Source organism: Sorex fumeus, unplaced genomic scaffold (genome assembly GCF_029834395.1).
Source record: "Sorex fumeus unplaced genomic scaffold, SorFum_2.1 ptg000072l, whole genome shotgun sequence".
Classification (NCBI taxonomy): domain Eukaryota; kingdom Metazoa; phylum Chordata; class Mammalia; order Eulipotyphla; family Soricidae; genus Sorex; species Sorex fumeus.
Genome location: NW_026606129.1, coordinates 49,284,714 through 49,293,358, shown reverse-complemented (window position 1 = coordinate 49,293,358; position 8,645 = coordinate 49,284,714).

Genomic DNA, 8,645 nt, shown 5'->3' with positions numbered 1-8,645 from the left:
CAGTATGGACGATTCTCAAAAAATTAGAAATTGAGCTCCCATTTGACCCAGCAATACCACTCCTGGGAATATATCCCAGAGAGGCAAAAATGTATAGTCGAAGTGACATCTGCACTTGTTTGTTCATTGCAGCACTCTTTACAATAGCCAGAAACTGGAAGAAACCTGAATGCCCAAGAACAGATGACTGGTTAAAGAAACTTTGGTACATCTACACAATGGAGTACTATGTAGCTCTTAGAAAAGATGAAGTCATGAAATTTACATACAAGTGGTACAATATGGAAAGTATCATGCTAAGCGAAATGAGTCAGAAAGAGAGGGATATACATAGAAAGATTGCATTCATCTGGGGGATATAAAGTAACAAAGTATGAGATTAATACCCAAGAATAGCTGAGATCAGCACCAGGAGGATTACTCCATAACTTAGAGGCCAGCCGGGTATCCTAGAGGAAAGGGCTGTTCAGATAGAGAAGGGAGCACCAAATAAAGGATGTTTGGAGGATCCTCCCAGGAGGGGAGATGCATGTAGAAAGTAGACTATGGACTGAACATGTTTGCCACTCAATGCCTCTTTTGCAGACCACAACACCCAAAAGGAGAGAGAGAACACAGGGGATTGCCCTGCCACAGAGACAGGGGAGATGGGGGGATGGGGGTGGGAGGGATATTATCCATGGTGGTGGAAAATGGGCACTGGTGGAGGGATGGGTATCTGATCATTGTATAATTGAAACCAAAGCACAAAAAATTGTAAATCTACAACTTTAAAAAAAATAAAATAAAATAAAGGGAAAAAAAATTTAAAAAAAAAAAAAAAAAAAAAAAAAAAAAAAAAGAACAAAAGCAACCGTTGCTGGCGCGGATGTGGCGAGAAAGGGACACTCCTTCACTGTTGGTGGGAATGTCCACTGGTTCAGCCCTTCTGGAAAACAGTATGGACGTTCCTCAAAAAATTAGAAATTGAGCTCCCATTTGACCCAGCGATACCACTCCTGGGAATATATCCCAGAGAGGCAAAAACGTGTAGCCAAAGTGACATCTGCACTTGTTTGTTCATTGCAGCACTCTTTACAGTAGCCAGAAACTGGAAGAGACCTGAGTGCCCAAGAACAGATGACTGGTTAAAGAAACTTTGGTACATCTACACAATGGAGTACTATGTGGCTCTTAGAAAAGATGAAGTCATGAACTTTACATACAAGTGGTACAATATGGAAAGTATCATGCTAAGCGAAATGAGTCAGAAAGAGAGGGATAGACATAGAAAGATAGCATTCATCTGGGGGATATAAAATAATAAAATATGAGATTAATACCCAAGAATAGCTGAGAGCAACACCAGGAGAATTACTCCATAACTTAGAGGCCAGCTGGGTATTCTAGGGGAAAGGACAATTCAGATAGAAAGGGGAACACCAAGTGGAGGTGTTTGGAGGATCCTCCCAGGAGGGGAGATGCAGGTTGAAAGTAGACTGGACTGAACATGTTCGCCACTCAATGCCTCTTTGGCTGATCACAGCGCCCAGGAGGAGAGAGAGAACAGGGGGGAATGCCCTACCACAGTGGCAGGGGGGGATGGGGGGATGGGAGGATGGGGGAGGAGGGATATTATCCTGGTGGTGGAAAATGGGCACTGGTGGAGGGATGGGTATTTGATCGTGGTATGACCGAGATCCAAGCACAAAAATTTGTAAATCTACAACTGTACCTCATGTCGTTTCACTAATAAAAAAGAAAAAAAAAGTAGAAAAAAGAAAAGAGAAAAAAAAATCTGAAAAAAAAAATAATGGTGGGTCTGATGTCAAAATATTGAATGTACTCAAAGTAGAGAGAGAGTAATGTGGAAATCATCTGCCCCAAAGGTAGGGTGAGGGTGTGGAATGGGGGGTATACTGGGGTTTTTGGTGGTGTAAAATGGGCACTGGTGAAGCCATGAGTGTTTCATCATTGTATGACCGAGACTTAAACCCGAAAGCTTTGTAACTGCTCTCACAGTGATTCAATAAATAAATAAATTCAATAATAAAATTATAAAGCAGAGCGGTAGGGCGTTCGCCTTACAAGCGGCCAACATGGCCAACCTGAGTTCGATTCCTCCGCCCCTCTCGGAGAGCCCGGCAAGCTACCGAGAGTATCTCGCCCGCACGGCAGAGCCTGGCAAGCTCCCCGTGACGTATTCGATATGCCAGACACAGTAACAACAAAGTCTCCAATGGAGACGTTACTGGGCCCGCTCGAGCAAATCGACGATCAACGGGAGGGCCTTTACCTTTATAAATTCAATAAATAAAATTATTAAAAAGGAAAAAAAAGAAAAAAATTATGGCTCTAAAATATTTTCTTTTGGAAGGGAGGAGAACCACACCCAGCAGTGCACTGCGTTTACTCCTGGCTGTGCTCAGGGATCACTCCTGGTGAAGACGATATGTGGTACCTGGAATCAAACTTGAATCGACTGTATGCAAGCACCTTGCACTCTGTACTATCTTTCTAGTCGCAGCATATACAAAATCTTTAAAATTATTTTGATATAATAATATGCTTTTTGATATACATTTCGGGCTGGAGTGATAGCACGGAGGGTAGGGCATTTGCCTTGCACGCAGCCAACAAGGCCAACCTGAGTTCAATTCCTCCACCCCTCTCTGAGAGCCTGGCAAGCTACCGAGAGTATCTTACCCACACAGCAAAGCCTGGCAAGCTATCCGTGGAGTATTCTATATGCCAAACACAGTAACAAGTCTCACAGTGGTACTGGGCCTGCTCGAGCAAATCGATGAACAACAGGAGGACAGTGACAGTGATATATCATTTCAAAAGACTTCTAAGCCTTGATCTATACTACTAAAAAATTTAATTTCATTTTTTTATTTAATGAAAACATGATTTTTGTATGTATTTTTTTCAACAAAGAATAAAAGTAGAACCGATGCTAAATCTTGAGTTATTCTAGCAACAAAATTCAAGGAAACAGAAAAGAACAAGCAGTGCATCACATTAAGTAACATAATACATATCAAATAAAGTATCACTTTTTCTCCCTTTGTTTATTATTTTTGGGGGCCCTGAGTCACATTCACAGTGGTCAGAGCTTACTCCTGGCTCTGTGCTCAGGAATCATTCCTAGCAATGCTCTGGGAACCAAATGGGGTGCCAGAGATTGAACTGGTGTTGTTTGCATACAAGGCAAGTGCCTTAACCCTTGTGCTAATCTTTAGCCCTGATTTATTTACACACATCATGTTCCCTCCATTTTTGCTGATGGTATTATTGTGATGACTGGGGGTTGCACACACACCTGGCTGTGGTGCTCATGCCTATTTTCAGTTATGGTCCTCACTGAAGGTCACAATCAGGTCACTTGTGGTGCTCAGGAGCCCATCAGTGCCAAGCATTGGACCCAGGCGTCCTGCATGCAATGCATGTGCTCAGAGAGGGATATCTCTGGAACTTTCGTTATCTTTTCTTAATTGTAGCTGCACTCAGTGATGTTGGGGTTGGGATGCATGTGGTCCTGGAGATGGAACTCAGTGTCTCACTCATGTTAGGAATGTGCTCTACCTCTTGAGTATCTCTCCTACGACTAATTTTTATTTTAAATATCTTTATTCTAAAGTGTTAATATTGCCATAGACACCGCCATGTTGACTCACCTACTGGCCCTGCTCTACTGATTCCTGACTAAATCTTCTAGGAGACGCATGCCAAGCAACTAAAATTCATGGAAACACTGGTCTCTGCGACTAAAACCTCAGGGGTGCCCTGGGGAGGCAGGGGCAGAGTACCCACCCTGCTGAAGTTCTGGCACCTGTACCTGCACCCCACCACTGCATTCACGCCAAGGGCGCAACTCCACCACTTCATGAATATTCTCTGCAGAAACACCAAACTGCAAATAATTTCAGGTACTGGGTGACAGGGCTGAGAACTGTTTTTTTTTGGAGTTGGGGTGGGTAGCTTCCTCCTAACCCCCCATGCTTCCAGAAGCCAGGCAGCCACGCCTTTGTCAACTCATTGGCCCAGACCATAGATCCTGAAGTCTCTGTACTGCATGACTGAATGCATGGCTGTGCAACACCTCCTAATTTTTCAATACTGAAATTAGATGGGGAGTAGCAGTACACAAAATTAGAAAGGAAAGTAATATAGAAGCCAACTAAACTCAACAAACAAAACAATAACAATAAGATGGCTCATCTAGCAACAAATAGCTTAATAGATTCTGAGACCAGGATTTAACAACCCCGTGATCAAATACAACAATTCTCACATTGAAAAAAATTTTTTAGGGCTGGAGAGATAGCACAGCAGGTAGGGCGTTTGCCTTGCACGCGGCTGACCTGGGTTCGATTCCCAGCATCCCATATGGTCCCCTGAGCACCGCCAGGAGTAACTCCTGAGTGCAGAGCCAGGAGGAACCCCTGTGCATCGCCGGGTGTGACCCAAAAAGAAAAAAAAAATTTTATATCTACTGATTTTAACATTGGAGCTCTGTTATCAATTTCAAACTCTAGAACTGTATCAACAATTGTGAACTTTATCTACATCACAATAACTTTTTAAAATTTTAAATAAAGTGTTAATATTTAAAATAAGCTAGTAATGGGGCTGGATCAATAACACAGCTGGTAGGGCGCTTGCCTTGCACATGGCCGACCCGGGTTCAATTCCCAGCATCCCATATGGTTCCCTGAGCACTGCCAGGGGTAATTCCTGAGTGCAGAGCCAGGAGTAACCCCTGTGCATCGCAGGGTGTGACCCAAAGAGCAAAAATAAAATAAAATAAAATAAGCTACTAGTAAGTCAATCATTTGCAACTATTCTAATTTACAGTAAGAAATTGTACATGTAATGTTTATATATGTGTGCACCAAACTTAATCTAGGCACTCCCGTTGATCATCGATTTGCTCGAGCGGGCCCAGTAACGTCTCCATTGGAGATTTTGTTGTTACTGTGTCTGGCATATCGAATACATCACGGGTGGCTTGCCAGGCTCTGCCGTGCGGGCGAGATACTCTCGGCAGCTTGCCGAGCTCTCCGAGAGGGGCGGAGGAATCGAACTCGGGTCGGCCATGTTGGCTGCATGCAAGGCAAATGTCCTACTGCTGTGCTATCGCTCCAGTCCCCAAACTTAATTTAATGGAAAGCAAAAACTTGAAGACACTTCAAATTTGAAAAAATTCTATTTAATCTGAACAATACTAAGAGAGAATCTTTGCTCTCCTTGAACAATGCAGAAGATCTTTTGCTAATTTACTAATGGGTCAGAGAAAGTTTGACAGGCTGAGTAGTATGCTCTGCCTGCTAGAAGACTGGGTTCAGTCACCAGCACTGCATGCAGCACCAAGCACTGAGCCAGGAGTAGCCCTGGAGCACTGCCAGCTGTAACCCAGAAACCTCCCCCAAAATTAAAAAGCATCAATTCACAACTGGGATCTAAGGAATTTATGTTATTCAATACCTCTAAACTTTTCCTTTAATGGAAGTTGGTATTTTGAGAGAGCTTTTTCACCAAGTGGTAGAAAGAGCTACCATTTAATGGACTGGTTATTCCATCCCAGGATTTCTCAACTCCACTAAAGGATAAGACTGAGCTTGGCAGATTCTGTGTAACATACCTTTCTACTTTAAGATTCTGAGTCAATGTGGAAACATTCTCTTGCCAGTGGGGAGTGTGGACAGCCAGAGACCATGAAGATAGCAACCACAGCAGAGAGTGTAAGGGTGCTACTGCCCTCTTGCTTAGCCCACCTGATCTCACCCTTGAAGAGTCTGGAAGGTTAGAACCCATCAAATTTGTGTGAGCAGTGTAATGTAGATACAAGTTTCCACCTGCGACATGAAGCACCATCAAGCTACATCTGGGACCCACTTGCTCTGCGAAGCATAGAATCTGGTCTGGTCCCCACCACCTGTCTTCATGAACCCCTGGGTTCTCCCACTAAAGTGAGGGTCTAGCTCTTTGCAGAAAAAAATCAGTTCCGACCTCCACACAGGTTTCCTGGGTTTGTTACCTACTTTCACAGAAAAGAATTTTAGGAGAAAACAGAAATAAAGAAATTTTACTAAAACGGAGGAAGAGGGAGAAAAGAAAACATATTCAAGAGAGACTGTAGGAGGGGAGAGAGAGAAGAAGGCGGAGACACAGCAGCAGAAGCGAGAGCTGGCAGAGCAGAAGCAGCTCTCAGCACTCTGAAAAGTGGGGCTGGTGAGATCTAAAAATTTATTCATGAATGGCTGTGCCCTTTAAATATTTCCACTCCAAAAGAGTGGCTTTAAGTAGAACCAAATTGGCACCCGTGGCAGACTCGTGAAAATGGTGGTGGCGCCCACACAAGCTCCAAAGCTGACAGTTACTTACTTCAGCTCTCAGCACTATGGGTAGCCAGCCACTGTGGCAGCAGCAGTTAGCGTGAAGGAGTGGAACTCTTTGGATCCAGCTTGGCACTACCGTGTGGGTCCCCAAGTTGAGGAGGTGCCTGGGTTCCCACCATGGGAGCTCACTGCCAGCAGGGCATTCCCACCACCATTTCTTCTTCAGACCAACCAGCACCACCAGTGCCACCTGCAACATATTACGGAGAAGGGCCTCCCTGAGCGTCAACTGTCTGGAGACCTTGGATGGAGGTGTGTACTCCCTGGGCAGGTTCTGCTGGACTGGTGGCTACAGCCCACCCCCAGCGTCCAACCTGCAAACAGTAGCAGCCCTGGTTTCAGTCCTGGTCCCTGTCAGGGCCGTGGCTACCACTGCCACTGGTGCCCAGAGGATGCAGTGTCACTGGCGGATCAACCTGGACACAGGGAATGAGGGCATCAGCAACCTTATAGTGCCCTTGGCCTTCCTGACACCCCAAGATCACTGCTTGCCTCTGGCCAGACTCCAACAAGTCAAGACCAAGTTTTCCAAGAAATTAAACCACCAAAAGTTAGGTATGTGGGAGCCACACCCACAAAGCATCTCTGGATGAGCTATACAGGTTCATTTATTGGCCTTGCTCCAGAGACCCATGAATAAAACCCGAAAGACATCAAAAGTCACAGTTAATCTTGGACCTGTGCAAGGCTGACTAGGATAGATAAGAGAGGGGCAGGTTTGCCTAGTGCCCACCCAAACAGAGCCCTCAGTAGCTGCTTGCTCCCACAATCCACAATCACTACCATGCCCCTGACCAGACTCCACTGTCTTGGGACAAACCTCACCAAAATATTAATCTGCTGAAAATTTGGTATGCGTGTTTTGTGACTGAAATCTCCAGACTTTATTGGGTTTGGTATGTGCTATCTCCCTCCTCTGCCCTGGCCCAGAAGCCCCAGCACTCCACACTCCAGAAGCCCCAGCACTCCACACTCCAAAGCTGTCACCCAGTTATCAAAAGCTACTCCAGATATACCTTCCTAATTAGAATGCTGAAGTCCTGAACAAACACAATGACCTCTTGGCACCTGTACTGCAATTCATAATGTCCAAAAGGAGAAAGAGAGAGAAAGAACAAAGTCTCCTGCCATAGAGGCAGGCAGAGGGAGGGCATCTCGGGAGTGGGAGGGAAACTGAGGACATTGGTGGTGGGAAATGTACATTGGTGGAGGCATGGGTGTTGTTGGAACATTGTATGACTGAAACCCAATCGTGAACAGTTTTATGGTGGTCTATCTAACAGTGATACAATTTTAAGAGAGAGAAGGAGAGAGAGAGAGAGAGAGAGAGAGAGAGAGAGAGAGAGAGAGAGAGAGAGAATTGTGAGAGGAAAGCACCTGATAGGTTTTTAAGAAGGGCTCTATATAGGTTTTCTCTGGATGCCTTGGATTAGTATTCTTCTGAGCAGATAAGGGAGTTGTCAAAGAGGAAACACTTGGAAATTTTAGTGATCTTTCATTTTGTTTTTTGTTTTTGGTTTTGGGAACACACTTGGCAATGCTTGGGGTTACTCTTTGCTCTGCACTCAGGAATCACTCCTGGCAGTGCTCAGGGGAACATATGGGATGCTAAGGATTGAACTCAGGTCTGTCCCATGCAAGGCAAGCTTCTTACTCACTACACTATCTCTGGTCCCTATATTCCATTTTTTTTCCAGTTTCGGAGCCAGAAACAGTGGTGCTCAAGGGCTATTCCCTAGTATGTGCTGGGGGACCATGTAGTGCTGAGGATCAAACCCAGGCTCTCCATATGCAGAGCATATAACTTTGAGCCATCTCTCCCAACCTTCATAATCTTACTAGAGACATTTCTTCTCTCCTGACAGTGTCCAGCCTTCAGACTGGCATCACTCAGGGTCTTGTCAAACCTCAGTTTTTACATATCCAAATGAGGTCAGCCTTCATACTTTTTGGTTATGAAAAAGACTGGAAACAGGACTAAATTATTTTTCAGATCCTATCTTTTTTTCCCGCTTTTTGGGCCATACCCGGTGATGCACAGGGGTTACTCCTGGCTCTGCACTCAGGAATTACTCCTGGCAGCACTCAGGGAACCATATGAAATGTTGGGAATCAAACCCAGGTTGGCCGTGTGCAAGGCAAACACCCTACCTGCTGTGCTATTGCTCCAGCCCCAATCTTCTTTTTTTTTCTTTTTAACTTCCTGAAACTCATTGCCAAGAATCTCCTACCTGACTACTTGCCTTCCTAACTGGCTACTTG